The sequence below is a fragment of the Procambarus clarkii genome, chromosome 45 (genome assembly GCF_040958095.1).
Source record: "Procambarus clarkii isolate CNS0578487 chromosome 45, FALCON_Pclarkii_2.0, whole genome shotgun sequence".
Lineage (NCBI taxonomy): Eukaryota > Metazoa > Arthropoda > Malacostraca > Decapoda > Cambaridae > Procambarus > Procambarus clarkii.
In genome coordinates, this window is record NC_091194.1 from 23815303 (window position 1) to 23831804 (window position 16502).

The following is a 16502-nucleotide window of genomic DNA, read 5'->3' on the forward strand; positions in this document are numbered from 1 at the left end:
CACACCCACGTACAGACTGGCGAAGCGACTGAATGGCTTGCTGACTCCTTATGTCTCTTACACCTTCAGCCTGAAGTCTCCAAAGGAATTTGTTGACTTTCTGCGGAGAACACGGGCCACAGGGATAAGAGCCTCGTTGGTCGTAGAATCAGTGTTTACCAACGTACCTGTGGATGAAACAATCGGGATGATAGCGGACAGAGTGTATCGTGATCCGGCCTGTACTCCTCTTGACATACCAGAAAACATTCTAAGGAAACTACTCCAAGCTTGTATTAAAGAGGCACCCTTCTTGAGCCCGGATGGGCACATGTATAAGCAAGTAGATGGGGTCGCCATGGGTTCTCCGCTATGTGTCCTGTTTGCGAACTTCTACATGGGTACCATCGAACAAAAGGTCTTAGTCGACATTAACTTGAAACCGGCCATATACTGCAGGTATGTTGACATCATTTTTACACAGGTACCTGATGTCAGACATCTGCAGGAGCTGAAGGAGGCATTTGAGCGGAATTCTGTGTTGCATTTCACTTACGAGATGGAGAAGGATGGAAAGCTGCCCTTTCTAGATGTAACAGTCATGGAAAAGAGCGGAGGTTTCCACACTGCAGTCTACACTAAGGAAACAAACATAGGAATGTGCCTCAATGCCAACAGTGACTGCCCAGACAGGTACAAGAGGAGTGTCGTTAACGCTTATGTCGACCGTGCTCTCAGCCACAGTTCAGGATGGAAGCAAGTCGATGAAGAACTCTGTAGAGTTAGGAAGATCCTAGACAACAACGGCTTCTCCAATGGTTTCGTTGAAGATATCATAAGAAGCAAGGTGAAACGCCATGCAACCTCTGAAGAGACAACTAACACAACACCTGTAACCCCTATTAGACCATTTTACAGGAACTTCTTTTCCACAGCTCATAAAACGGAGGAAAGGGTCCTGAAAGATATTGTTAATAGAAACGTTATCCCTACAGACAAAAATCAGAAGATACAATTGACGATCTACTATAAAACCAAGAAAACGGCCAACCTACTCATGAGAAACTCTCCAGACACAAAGCAGAACGCTTTAAAAGAGACCAATGTCGTCTATGCCTTCAAATGCCCACTTGGGGACTGTAAGCCTCAAAGAATTCAGTACATAGGCAAGACAACAACATCTCTTTCCAGGCGATTAACGATGCATAAGCAACAGGGCTCCATTAAGGAACATATAATCTCTTCCCACAACCAGACCATCACCAGAGAAGTCTTAACAAAAAACACGGAAATCATCGATAGATACAGCGATAGCAGGCAGCTTGATATCTGCGAGGCACTACACATTAAGAAGTCGACACCAGTAATCAACAGCCAATTAATGCACAACTATATTCTACCCACTTCAAGACTCCGCACCAGTATAGAAGCATCAAGAAATATGGGCCAATAGGCCCTTTGCAGTTACTTCCACTCTTCCCTTTAACTTACAAAATATTATACCCATTGTTTCGTGTTCTGTCTTGTGTTGAAAGTTTGTTTTCACCTCATCCAAAACTGTTGTAACATCACCTCACCCAAATGCAGGTATAAAATCGAAGCTGTTTAAACTCTGTTTAGATATAGTTGTGTGTGTGTAAACTAAAGTCTTTGAAAATGTAATAAGTTTTACAAAAAGCGTTCAAGTGTTGCGTCAGACTAGAAATAAAAATGAAATTTGGAGAATTGATTTTTCAGTTACCATCAACAGTGAAAAGATATATAAGAAAAATTGAGAAAATTCGTGTTAGAATTATTAATCCTACTTTTTCGGTCATATTAATAATATATATATATATATATATATATATATATATATATATATATATATATATATATATATATATATATATATATATATATATATATATATATATATATATATATATATATATTTTTAAAGTTTGTGAGGGTACCATCTCTGGTGCCAATGTGGGGACCCATAACCTCGGAGAAGAAAATAAAAAGTATTCAGAGGAGACCTTGTGGTTTCTCACTGAACACTAGTATTATCTTCTCCTACCACCCCCATTCTTTTGCATGTACACATATATATTTACTTTATTTGAACTTTGTTACAAAAAAGGAGTTACATATGGGTTACAAAGATGGTTATCATAGGTTGTCGAGTATATATATATATATATATATATATATATATTTGCCTAAAAGGCCTAAAATATTTATATTTTTATAAATTTATTTATTTAAATTTATATATTTTTATAAATTTATTTATTTAAATATTTATATATATATATATTGTAACTAGTAGCCAGAATGCAATGCTCGGCCTAGTATGCAAGGCCCGATTTACCTAATAAGCCAAGATTTCCTGAATTTATATAATTTTCAAATTTTTTTCTTATGAAATGATAAAGCTATCCATTTCAATTTGCATGAGTTAATTTTTTTTAATTTGAGTTGAAACTAATTTAGATATATGACCGAACCTAACCAACCCTACCTAACCTAACCTAACCTATCTTAACCTAACCTAAACTAATATCACTAAGTCAATAATATATGTTTATAATATAATATAATAATAAAATTTCAAATAAACCAACTCGAAAATTTTTTTTTTGAAAATAAAGAAAATCTCTTGGCCTTTTAGGCAAATCGGGCCTTGCTTAGTAAGCCGAGAAGTGCGTTCTGGCTACTAGGTACGACATATATATATATATATATATATATATATATATATATATATATATATATATATATATATATATATATATATATATATATATATATATATATATATGTCGTACCTAGTAGCCAGAACGCACTTCTCAGCCTACTATGCAAGGCCCGATTTGCTTAATAAGCCAAGTTTTCCTGAATTAATGTATTTTCTCTAATTTTTTTCTTATGACATGATAAATCTACCCATTTCATTATGTATGAGATCAATTTTTTTTGATTGGAGTTAAAATTAACGTAGATATATGACCGAACCTAACCAACCCTACCTAACCTAACCTAACCTATCTTTATAGGTTAGGTTAGGTTAGGTAGCCGAAAACGTTAGGTTAGGTTAGGTTAGGTAGGTTAGGTAGGCGAAAAACCATTAATTCATGAAAACTTGGCTTATTAGGCAAATTGGCCTTGCATAGTAGGCTGAGAAGTGCGTTCTGGCTACTAGGTACGACATATATATATATATATATATATATATATATATATATATATATATATATATATATATATATATATATATATATATATATATATATATATATATATGCGAACAACCCTGAATGGTCCCCAGGACTGTATGCAACTGAAAACTCACACCCCAGAAGTGACTCGAACCCATACTGCCAGGAGCAATGCAACTGGTATGTACAGGACACCTTAATCCGCTTGACCATCACGACCGGACATAAGGAAGTGATAGCCGAAGCTATTTGAACCACTTCCCCGCCGCAGAGCATTTTATCAAATCACCTCATTCTTTGGGGTACACGTGAGGAACACAAATGCGAACAAGCCTGAATGGTTCCCAGGACTATATGCGACTGAAAATATATATATATATATATATTTTCACGAAATAATTGTTTTTCGACTACCTAACCTACCTAACCTAACCTAACCTAACTTTTTCTGCTACCTAACCTAATCTAACCTATAAAAATAGGTTAGGTTAGGTTAGGTAGGGTTGGTTAGGTTCGGTCATATATCTACGTTAGTTTTAACTCAAATTAAAAATAATGAACTCATACATAATAAAATGGATAGATTTATCATTCAATAAGAAAAAAAAATCGAAAAATATATAAATTCAGGAAAACTTGGCTTATTAGGCAAATCGGGCCTTGCATAGTAGGCTGAGAAGTGCGTTCTGGCTACTAGGTACTACATATATGTATATATATGTATATATATATATATATATATATATATATATATATATATATATATATATATATATATATATATATATATATATTAGAGGGGATCTAAACATTCCCTCTAATGCGTTATGCGTGGTTTCCTCCGAGGCTATGGGTCCCCCTTCTTCCAGCTAGAGGTGGTACTCCCTTCCATTTTTTATATATATATATATATATAATATAATATTTTACTATATAAAGTATGACACTTATTATACAATTGCACAACGTTTCGAACCTACATGGTTCATTCTCAAGTGTTCGAACCTACATGGTTCATTCATATATATATATATATATATATATATATATATAATGAAACATTATATATATATATATATATATATATATATATATATATATATATATATATATATATATATATATATATATATATATATATATATATATATATATATATATATATATATATATATGTCGTACTTAGTAGCCAGAACGCACTTTTCAGTCTACTATGCAAGGCCCGATTTGCCTAATAAGCCAAGTTTTCCTGAATTAATATATTTTCTCTAATTATTTTCTTATGAAATGACAAAGCTACCCATTTCATTATGTATGAGGTCAATTTTTTTTATTGGAGTTAAAATTAACGTAGATATATGACCGAACCTAACCAACCCTACCTAACCTAACCTATCTTTATAGGTTAGTTTAGGTTAGGTAGCCGTAAAAAGTTAGGTTAGGTTAGGTTAGGTAGGTTAGGTAGTCGAAAAAACATTATTTCTTGAAAACTTGGCTTATTAGGCAAATCGGGCCTTGCATAGTAGGCTGAGAAGTGCGTTCTGGCTACTAAGTACGACATATATATATATATATATATATATATATATATATATATATATATATATATATATATATATATATATATATATATATATATATATATATATATATATGCGGAAAATCCACAGAGAAATATGAAATGAGGTGAACGTTTCGGCTTTGTTAAAGCCTTTGTCAACACCAGACTGACTAAGGAGAAGGGAAGGGGGAGGATATATAGGCCGACACCTGACCCAACCCATCCCTAGGGAAGGAATTAGCCAAAAACAGGTATAGCTTAGCTTAGAATGGTCAAAGAGGATTAAGCGGTCAGAGAATAAGGATGAAAGATTAAAGAAAAGCCTCATGAACACACAATATATGAATATACAATTATAATGAAACATTGTAAGCCTCTCTATCAGAGTTGTTTCTTAAACTGTTGTGCAATATTATAACTTAAAAATGGATCAAGTTTATACATACCAGTACTAACATTAAGAAGATGGTGGTGATCGACATATATATATATATAACCACTCATTGGTGGTTCCTTATGCGAGTGGACTTGAAAAATTGTCTCTGATTTTTAAGAAACTTAATATAAATTTGGTGTTCACTAATAGTACGATCAAATCCAATTTAATAAAAAACTCCGCTAGAAGAAGTGGTTAGAGGTGTTTGTTTGGGTTTAAACTGTTAGTAGATAGAGGTATGGGAATTGATTTGGAGGAAGGAGGTAATAAAAGTATGTGTTTGTGGGAGAAAGGAATTGGCAAAACGATCAGGGAAAGAGAAGGTCCGCAAAATAACAATTCACTTAGGGTATATTACACTAACAGTAGAAGTCTAAGAAATAAAATTAACGAATTAAATGCTCTTGTCTGCACAGAAAAAATAGATATTATTGCACTTACCGAAACGTGGATGAATGTAGAAAATAGAGAACTATTAGCTGAATATCAAATATATGGATTTAAACTATTTCACACAGATAGATATATTAGACGAGGAGGTGGAGTAGCCATATATGTTAGGGACAATTTGAAATGTAGTCTCAAAGAGGGAATCAAAACAGAGCCACACACAGAAACTATTTGGATTGAATTAAACGAAAAAGCTAATAATATTATAATAGGAGTAATATATAGGCCACCAAATTTAGACAGAATGGAAGCAAAGCATCTATGGGATGAAATATCTAGAGCATCTAGATCTAACAGTATTTATGTCATGGGTGACTTTAATTTTAGCGGAATAAACTGGTTGAACAAAACAGGGAATAGTGAAGCAGAAGATTTTCTAGAATTAATTGACGATTGCTTTCTTACGCAACACATTAAGGAACCAACACGGGAAAATAATATTTTAGATTTAGTGTTAACTAACAGGGAAACGCAAATTAATGACATCGAAATAGGGAGTGAGCTAGGGAGCAGTGATCACAAAGAAATCAGATTTAGCATAGAATGGAATAGACCAGTAGGAGAAAATTCTGTTAAAGTGCCAGATTTTCGAAAAGCTGATTTTAATAGCCTAAGAAATTTTTTGGGTCAAATTGATTGGAAAGGCTTGGGTATGGGGTGTGGGCCGGTCTTGGAGCGAGACATGAACCCAGCGATAGGTGACTTAAATGGGGATTTCGATGTGGATTCAATATATAACTTATTTAAGAATATTCTAAACAAAGCACAGGAACGTAGTATACCATACAAATTGAATAGATCGTATACTAATGACCCAAAGTGGATAACAAAGAATTTGAAGAACCTTATAGGTAAAAAGAGAGCTTGGTACAAAAGGATTAAAAATGGGGAGGTCACTTTAGAACAGGAATTCGTACAACTGGTTAGAAATGTTAAAAAAGAGATAAGGAAAGCAAAAAGAAACTATGAAGTTCGCATAGCAGGGCAAGCAAAGACAAATCCTAAAGGGTTTTTTCAGTTATATCGTACTAAGACTAGGGAAAGGATAGGTCCATTAAAAACTGAGACAGGTCAAATAACAGATAGTGATGAAGAGATGAGTAGTATTTTTAATAAATATTTTGTATCTGTATTTACTAAAGAGGAACTTAACAATATGCCTTCAGCCGAACAAGTCTATGTGGGTGGGGACGAGGACAGGTTGACGAGTTTAGCAGTTACCAGGGAGGATGTTCTTAAACAAATAGTAAAACTCAAACCAAACAAATCCCCAGGGCCGGATGAAGTGTTTGCTAGGGTGCTTAAAGAATGCAAAGAGGAGCTTTGTGACCCACTGTCAACCATATTTAATAAATCAATAGAGTCAGGCAGAGTGCCAGAGTTTTGGAAAGTTGCTAATGTGATACCAGTTTTTAAGAAAGGAGATAGATCACTTGCGTCTAACTATCGACCAATTAGCCTAACGTCTATTGTCGGAAAGTTACTCGAATCTATAATAGCAAATAAAATTCGTCTTCATCTTGAAAAACATAAATTAATAATTGAGTCGCAACATGGTTTTATAAATGGCCGTTCATGTTTAACAAATTTGTTATCTTTTTATTCTAGCATTGTTGAGGCAGTTGATAGTGGTAAGGATTGCGATGTTGTATACCTTGACTTTAGCAAAGCTTTTGATACAGTGCCACATGAAAGACTGATTAAAAAAATAGAGTCTCATGGTATTGGGGGTGCTATATTAAGCTGGATTAGGGCATGGCTATACCAAAGGAAACAGAGAGTTAGTATAAATGGAATCAAGTCAGAGTGGGAAAATGTTGTAAGTGGAGTGCCTCAAGGCTCTGTCCTGGGACCTCTGTTGTTTATAATATATATAAATGATTTAGATTCAGGTTTGAGTAGCAACTTTTGCAAATTTGCCGATGATACGAAAATCGGTAGGGAAATTAATTCGGAGGAGGACTCACTATCACTTCAAGTTGATCTAGATAGGGTTTTGAAATGGTCAAAGGATTGGCAGATGCAGTTTAATGCTGATAAATGTAAAGTTCTGAGGTTAGGTAATGATGATAGAGTTACAAGATACGAGCTAGATGGTGTTGTGATTGCGAAGTCGGATTGCGAAAGGGATCTGGGAGTTATGATTAGTAAGAATTTAAAACAAAAGGATCAATGCATAAATGTTCGTAATAAGGCAAATCGGACACTTGGATTTATTAATCGCAGCGTTAGTAACAAGACACCTGGTGTGGTTCTCAAGCTATATCTTGCTCTAGTTAGGCCCCATTTAGATTATGCAGTTCAGTTTTGGTCGCCATATTATAGAATGGATATAAATTCACTTGAACGTGTCCAGCGTAGGATGACTAAGTTAATTCCCCAAATTAGAAATCTTTCATATGAAGAAAGATTAACAAAGCTTAAGTTGCATTCACTGGAAAGGCGAAGAGTTAGGGGTGACATGATAGAGGTTTACAAGTGGATGAATGGACATAACCGGGGGGATATTAATAGGGTATTAAAAGTATCAACACAGGACAGAACACGAAACAATGGATATAAATTGGATAAGTTTAGATTTAGGAAAGACTTGGGTAAATACTGGTTCAGTAACAGGGTTGTTGATTTGTGGAACCAATTGCCGCGTAACATTGTGGAGGTGGGGTCCCTCGATTGTTTCAAGCACGGGTTGGACAAGTATATGAGTGGGATTGGGTGGTTATAGAATAGGAGCTGCCTCGTATGGGCCAATAGGCCTTCTGCAGTTACCTTTGTTCTTATGTTCTTCTTATGTTCCCCTGATACAGCAGGTTGTGTGTATTCGATTCCCTGCAATGATTGTGATTCTGTGTACCTTGGACAAACAGGAAAGTCCTTACAATTGCGGTTGTCACAACATGCTTATAGTATTAGAACTGCCCAAACGTCTAATGCATTGTATCTACATACGAGTTTATGCGATCACAATATTAACTGGAATGGGGCAAAAAGCATTACCAATTGTGGGGATTTCGTGGAACGGAATTTGATTGAGTCTGCTCTAATCAGTCAGTGTCCAATTCTTCTTAACGTTAGTACTGGTATGTATAAACTTGATCCATTTTTAAGTTATAATATTGCACAACAGTTTAAGAAACAACTCTGATAGAGAGGCTTACAATGTTTCATTATAATTGTATATTCATATATTGTGTGTTCATGAGGCTTTTCTTTAATCTTTCATCCTTATTCTCTGACCGCTTAATCCTCTTTGACCATTCTAAGCTAAGCTATACCTGTTTTTGGTTAATTCTTTCCCTAGGGATGGGTTGGGTCAGGTGTCGGCCTATATATCCTCCCCCTTCCCTTCTCCTTAGTCAGTCTGGTGTTGACAAAGGCTTTAACAAAGCCGAAACGTTCACCTCATTTCATATTTCTCTGTGGATTTTCCGCATAAAATGATCAGTGTTTTGTGATCGTCAATTGCATATATATATATATATATATATATATATATATATATATATATATATATATATATATATATATATATATATATATTGCAACCCGTTCTCGCAAATTTAATAAGTCAATATTGACTTATTAGTTGCGTGCATAGGTGACATACTACACATAATAGTTTCCCTTGAAAAGTTTCATAGAAAACCCCGACCTTACCTAACCTACTTAATATGTTAAAATAAGCATCTTATAGCTTTGTAATTACAATTGTTACTTAACCTATTATAGGTATAGGTTAGGTAATAACTTAACTTAATATAATAATAATAATAACTTATATAATAATAATATAACTTATATAATAATAACCTATAATAATTTATACTTAACCTATTATAGGTATAGGTTAGGTAATAATTGTAATTACGAAGCAATAAGATGCTTATCTTAACATACTAAGTAGGTTAGGTAAGGTCGGTGTTTTCTATGAAGGTTTTCACGGGAAACTATTATGTTAAGTATGTCACCTATGCACATATTTAATAAGTCAATATTGACTTTTTAAATTTGCGAGAACGGGTTGTATATATATATATATATATATATATATATATATATATATATATATATATATATATATATATATATATATATATATATATATATATATATATATATATATATATATATATATATATATATATATATATATATATATATATATATATATATATATATATATATATATATATATATATATATATATATATATATATATATATATATATATATATATATATATATATATATTATTAAATATGACCGAAAAAGTAAGATTAATAATTCTAACACGAATTTTCTCAATCTTTCGTACATTTCTTTTCACTGTTGGAGGTAATTCAAAAATCAATTCTCCAACTAGACTAGAAATAAAAATGAATTTTGGAGAATTGATTTTTGAATTACCTCCAACAGTGAAAAGAAATGTACGAAAGATTGAGAAAATTCGTGTTAGAATTATTAATCTTACTTTTTCGGTCATATTTAATAATATATGTCTACAGGAAAGACTGCTACCAAAATATACTAATATATATATATATATATATATATATATATATATATATATATATATATATATATATATATATATATATATATATATATATATATATATATATATATATATGTCGTACCTAGTAGCCAGAACTCACTTCTCAGCCTACTATGCAAGGCCCGATTTGCCTAATAAGCCAAGTTTTCCTAAATTAATATATTTTCTTTATTTTTTTCTTATGAAATGATAAAGCTACCCATTTAATTATGTATGAGGTCAATTTTTTTTTATTTGAGTTAAAATTAACGTAGATATATGACCAAACCTAACCAACCCTACCTAACCTAACCTAACCTATCTTTATAGGTTAGGTTAGGTAGCCGAAAAAGTTAGGTTAGGTAGGTTAGGTTGTCGAAAAACAATTAATTAATGAAAACCTGGCTTATTAGGAAAATCGGGCCTTGCATAGTAGGCTGAGAAGTGAGTTCTGGCTACTAGGTACGACATATATATATATATATATATATATATATATATATATATATATATATATATATATATATATATATATATATATATATATATATATATATATATATATATATATATATATGCGGAAAATCCACAGAGAAATATGAAATGAGGTGAACGTTTCGGCTTTGTTAAAGCCTTTGTCAACACCAGACTGACTGAGGAGAAGGGAGAAGGGGGGAAGATATATAGGCCGACACCTGACCAACCCATCCCAAGGGTTGGTCAGGTGTAATTAACCAAAAACAGGTATAGCTTAGCTTAAAATGGTCAAAGAGGATTAAGCGGTCAGAGAATAAGGATGAAAGATTAAAGAAAAGCCTCATGAACACACAATATATGAATATACAAATATAATGAGACATTGTAAGCCTCTCTATCAGAGTTGTTTCTTAAACTGTTGTGCAATATTATAACTTAAAAATGGATCAAGTTTGTACATTCCAGTACTAACATTAAGAAGATTTGGACACTGACTGATTAGAGCAGATTCAATCAAATTCCGTTCCACGAAATCCCCACAATTGGTAATGCTTTTTGCCCCAGTCCAATTAATATTGTGATCGCATAAACTCGTATGTAGATACAATGCATTAGACGTTTGGGCAGTTCTAATACTATAAGCCTGTTGTGACAACCGCAATTGTAAGGACTTTCCTGTTTGTCCAAGGTACACAGAATCACAATCATTGCAGGGAATCGAATACACACAACCTGCTGTATCAGGGGAGTTTTTTATTAAATTGGATTTGATCGTACTATTAGTGAACAAATTTTGGGGAAAACAATATTAAATCCGGCTCGTTTTGTCATTGACACCAAACTGGTGACTGCCAGGTTCTTTTTATGGAGGTGGAGAATCCACGCTTTAAATGCATGCATGATACATTTAACTAACAACAAATTACTGACCGATCAGTTCCAGACCATTCATTAAAATTAGCCACTCTAATTACATTGGGTTCCAGATTTTTGAGCTTGTAAAATGCAGTTTATACCATTTTTGGTACAAGGCACAGAAGATGCACTACAACGATATTATAAAATTGGTGCATAGTGATAGAGTTTTATTTTTCAAATGGATGGGGTGGATGACATCCACGAGGAAATGGTGGGGGGGGGAGCCCCTTAAGTCATAACTTCCCTACAACTCACCCCTTGAATGACCCCAGCAGTAAGGTAATTTTAGGACTTTTAAGGTCTGAAGTTTCAGACCGGCACATCCTCAAGGTAGTGGCATTGAACAACTCCAATTCCATTACTGTTAAGGGTATCCCTCGTGCAGCACAAAGATCATATACTCATAGGCATTTTAAAGACACCCTAGATAGTAATGGGGAGGTGGACTCTTTTCAACATTCACAAATTAGAAATGTGTGTGTGGGGGTGGGGGGCAGATGGGTATCACTTTGAATACTAAGTGTGGTTTAAGTGCCTTTGATGATAAGCGCTTTTACTTAAATAAACACACTAGCCTAGCTTATGGTCACGCAGACATCATGGTAGAATTCCTCCCCCAATACATCAGCCCAATAAATGGACAGCAGCGATGACCCAGAGGAAGAGGAGGATCCTGAGGAAGACCTCGACTCCACCTTTAACACACTGTAGGATGACTCATGATCAAGTCAGGGGGACGAGGAGGAGGTGAAGGTGGGGCAACTCACCACAGATTTATGGTGAAGGAGCCGAGCCCTTGTCAGTCGCTACTACGTGCATGGTGATCAACTACTGTGTGAAGACTTGTAATTTTATAATAAAGACATGATTAAGGATTTATGTTCTTTGGTAATAATTTTATAAAACAGATCAGTATTTATTTTACCCCATACCCTATTTAAGTATTGTATGGCTATTGTCACTTGAATGAGAGGGTGAAAAAGGTGAAAGCAGTGGGTGGGGGTGAATGGGGAAAGTCCCACCCCTCTTTTAATATAGTAACTTTGAGTGGGGAAGTGTTCCTTTAACTCCCTCGGTAGGAGGGTACTGCCAGTCTGAGTACTTACACAGCCTCAGGGGGTGGTTATCCTTAGATAGACCTCCCACTCACCTACACAACAACAACACCATTAACAATATCATATGGAAACTGCCCTTACAGTACATTCTGCTGGCAGCTACAGGCAAGCCCATCTTAAATCTACTGGACCTTTCTTTTTTGTTACCATGATGCACGACTGGTTTACCCTCAGGGTGTCGTTATCCTTGAACAGACCTCCCGCTCACCTATACTACAACACCCGCCTTACAGTACGTCCTAGTGGCCCCTACAGTCATCCCATCTCCGTTTTGGTGGACGCTACAGGCTTCTTCGCCTCCATTGACTTCAAATCACATCATTACCACACTTTCACCCCTAATCATTGGGTACATTTGCTGGCTGCTACTGGCTATAATTTCTCTACTTAAGTCACATCGTAAACAATATCATTCGCGGAGTGATTTTGAAACCTACATAACTGAATCTGACTCAAGTCAGCCTAACCAATGGGGATTTATGCGTCAAAATGCTATGTACTGTTCGAGAGGACAAGTTAAATGGGTTTCATGTAAATACCTTTCCATAATCAGCAAGGCTAGCCATATTACTCCATTTTGTTGAGGTGGAGAAACACCCACATTTTGCTCACTTATGATCCTCATCGGACAAAACAACGGGTACTGTGAAAAGTAGCAACTCACAAACATACACGTTTTTTGTGGTTAGGTGGTTGGCTTCGGTTCGTACGTTTTAATACGACATATGTTATTCGTTATGGCAATTCTAGAGAACGGGTTGAACCCAAACATACCACAGTGACTGAAATATGTAAGGCAGTAGTAAACAAATGATATAATTAATACGTAAGGTAATTTTGAGGAGAAACACAAAGCCATTACAACTGTACAGCAGGCGCAATGGATATGAAGATGAGGATCTGAAAAAGGACGGAGGAAACGAATGGTACCCAACCACTTTGACCATTTGGGATTGAACGCCGACTTTGAAGAACCAAGGTCGTTGCTGTACCATCCAGTCCAAGTGCTCGGGTAGGGTGACCTTTATTATAGCGGCCGTGACAATGGAGTGAGCACCACCCAGATTGATTGGTAAACAACCTGGTTTTGTAAAAGTGTTTGCATAATATGCGGGATTGTTCAGCAATTGGTTTTCAGTGTTGTACACAATGAGGCTGTTTGCGCTAAGCTGGCCTCAAGCAACTCGAAGAAATGGTATAATCTTTACAAAGATATTTAATGTTATTCCTGTGCATGTTTTGAAAAAAAGACAATCTCAAATTTGCTGAGCGAGATGAATTCAGTGTACATAGGACTACAAGTGTACAACAATGTTTTGGTATACACCGGACTACTTGTGTACAACATTGTTTGTTGACTTAATAGAGGTTCTGTTCTTCGATAAGTTGAGTGTTTGGGGGAAATTCGTCTGTTTTTGACGAATTACAATTTTTCTTGCCAAGAATTATCTGATGATCAACATGTTGATTTGTTGGGCTTTTATTATTTATAGATTTCTCCTCACATTTAAATGACTAGAACTCTAAATTACAATCATCTTGTAAAAAACTTGAAGTTAAGTTTAATAACATAAGAGCCTTTGTAATCAAACTGAAACATTTTAAACGTGACGTTGACAATAACAGCTTAATATTTGTCAAACCTAAAAGAAGTCAGATTTTGAAATGTATGAGAATATAGACGCGCAGAGTTTCAAATGCAATTTAGAAGAATCATCAGTACAACAACTGAACTATGTTAACTATTTTCATTTAGAGTAACTTAATTGTGGTCATTTGGAGTAAATGCAAAATTCATAAAGTGTTCAGTTAGTGTAACATTAGTCAAATTGAATTTGAAATGTCTGGAGAAAAATGTCTGGAGTTATCAAAATGTCTGGAGGAAATTCCTGGAGTTATCAAAATTAATTTTGATAACTTTTGAGATGCAAGTGATTTGCAAGTCAGCTCAATTTAGTGGCAAAAAGTTTTCGACTTCAGTGAGGAACTTTTTCAAGTGTAAATATATAAGTTCACATTTTCAAAGATGCTTATTAGGAACAATTCTATTTATAAATGGGAATTTTTGAATGACTTAAAACAAAATATTTTCAAGGGGCTTTCTGAAATACTTTCATTTCTTTCAATCTCTGTCTTCATTGTAAAATAATAAAAACACGTAGATAAGGTACATTGTCATTGTTACTAATAAAGTAAAATTACTTCCTGTGAATTACTAGTTGGTAACTATGTGTAGTACCTAATGCTATTCACTTTAATACAACAGAGAAGTGTTGTTGCTTATCTGGATACACTTCAAACACTTTCATGCATTTTGTTCTCTACAGTCACGTGAGACAACTTTGTAGATTATCTTCAAGTTGAACAAAGCTTTCTATAAGGTCGCCAACTTGGACGCACGTACTTTACAAGTTCGCCAAGTTGGGCTATGCTCTATAAGGTCGTCAAATTTGGCCACGTCCTCTGTAAGTTCGTCAAATTTGGCCACGTCCTCTGTAAGTTCGTCAAGTTTGGCTATGCTCTCTGTAATTTCGCCAAGTTGGGCCCCACTTTCTGTAAGTTCGTCAAGTTGGGCCATGATCTCTGAAAGTTCGTCAAGTTGGGCTACGATCTCTGAAAGTTCGCCAAGTTGAGCTACGCTCTCTGTAAGGTCGACAAGTTAGGCTACGCTCTCTATAAGGTCACCAAGTCTGACAAAAGCTCAATAAAGTTGCCAAGTTAGACACATGCTGTGTTTAAGATGGCCAAATTGGGCCTTGCTCAGAAGCACCAGGAGGCTGCCTATAACAACAATACCATGATTCGGAATGTTCAGCCTCTGTTGAAAAAATGTAAAAACCGCCAAAGATTAAAAAAAAAATGTAGAGGTTCATAAGTACTTGCGTAACTGCTTGTTGACTCTGACCCATATAGTTTAGTTCATTTATTATGCACCCCATACCACCCATCCTGTGGGCGGTAGTGGAAAGGGTTACAGAGGCACATAACGGGCTCAGGGACTGAACCCCACAATTCACTGAGCTAAGCAAGTTACAATCTTGATGAGCTATTTAAAAAATTCAGTGCACATCGTCGCATAAGCAATGGGCTCGAGATCGATCACAAGTACAGTACAGTCTCTAAATTAAGCAACAACATATGTTGAGAGCTAGTGTCACAATTGATATGTTTATCCTGCACACAGCCCCCCCCCCCCCACCTCCCTCCAATTCCAGTGGGCAGCGGTGGATAGGTTACAGTCACCCACAATTACATTCTATAACAAATGTTCAAGAAATATGTAAATATTTCATTTAAAATGATCTGCTACCAGAAATTTTAGCCAAATATCTCCACCAGTTTTCTAACTGTAGGTTATATAGGTTCTAAGTTTGTCAGTTACAAAGTTGAAAGTAGGACCAACTTTTCTAATTTGAAAAATAGATTATTTAATTTAAAATATTAACCCTTATGATACGGTATGTAAATTTAGGACACTCGTACTTGTCGTTTCTAGTAGTATCTAAATTATCTTTTATTTATTTATTTATTTATTTATTTATGCACATACAAGAATGTGCATAAGGAATGTGAGGATACAAATATGGTAATTACAGTCTTGTAAAGCCACTAGCACGCGCAGCGTTTCGGGCAGATTAAGGAGATCTGTAAGGAGAAGGAAGGCAGCTGTGTTCTGTCTGTGTAAGAAACTAGGTTTGTTGTAGGGAATTATTCAATATAGTTTCACATAGACATGGGAGTTTGGAAAGTTTTGAGTCAGATGGTACTTGACCTGAAAAGCAGAGGAAAAGGTTATCTCTCCTGGGATTAGCAGTTAATATTACAA

The 16502-nt window shown here is 34.8% G+C and overlaps 1 protein-coding gene across 1 annotated transcript in view; it reads right to left on the minus strand.

Annotated features, from left to right (window-relative positions):
• The window catches only part of LOC138350481 (uncharacterized), a 398783-nt gene that overhangs the window by 298614 nt on the left and 83667 nt on the right, over positions 1-16502 (minus strand). The window lies entirely within an intron of this gene.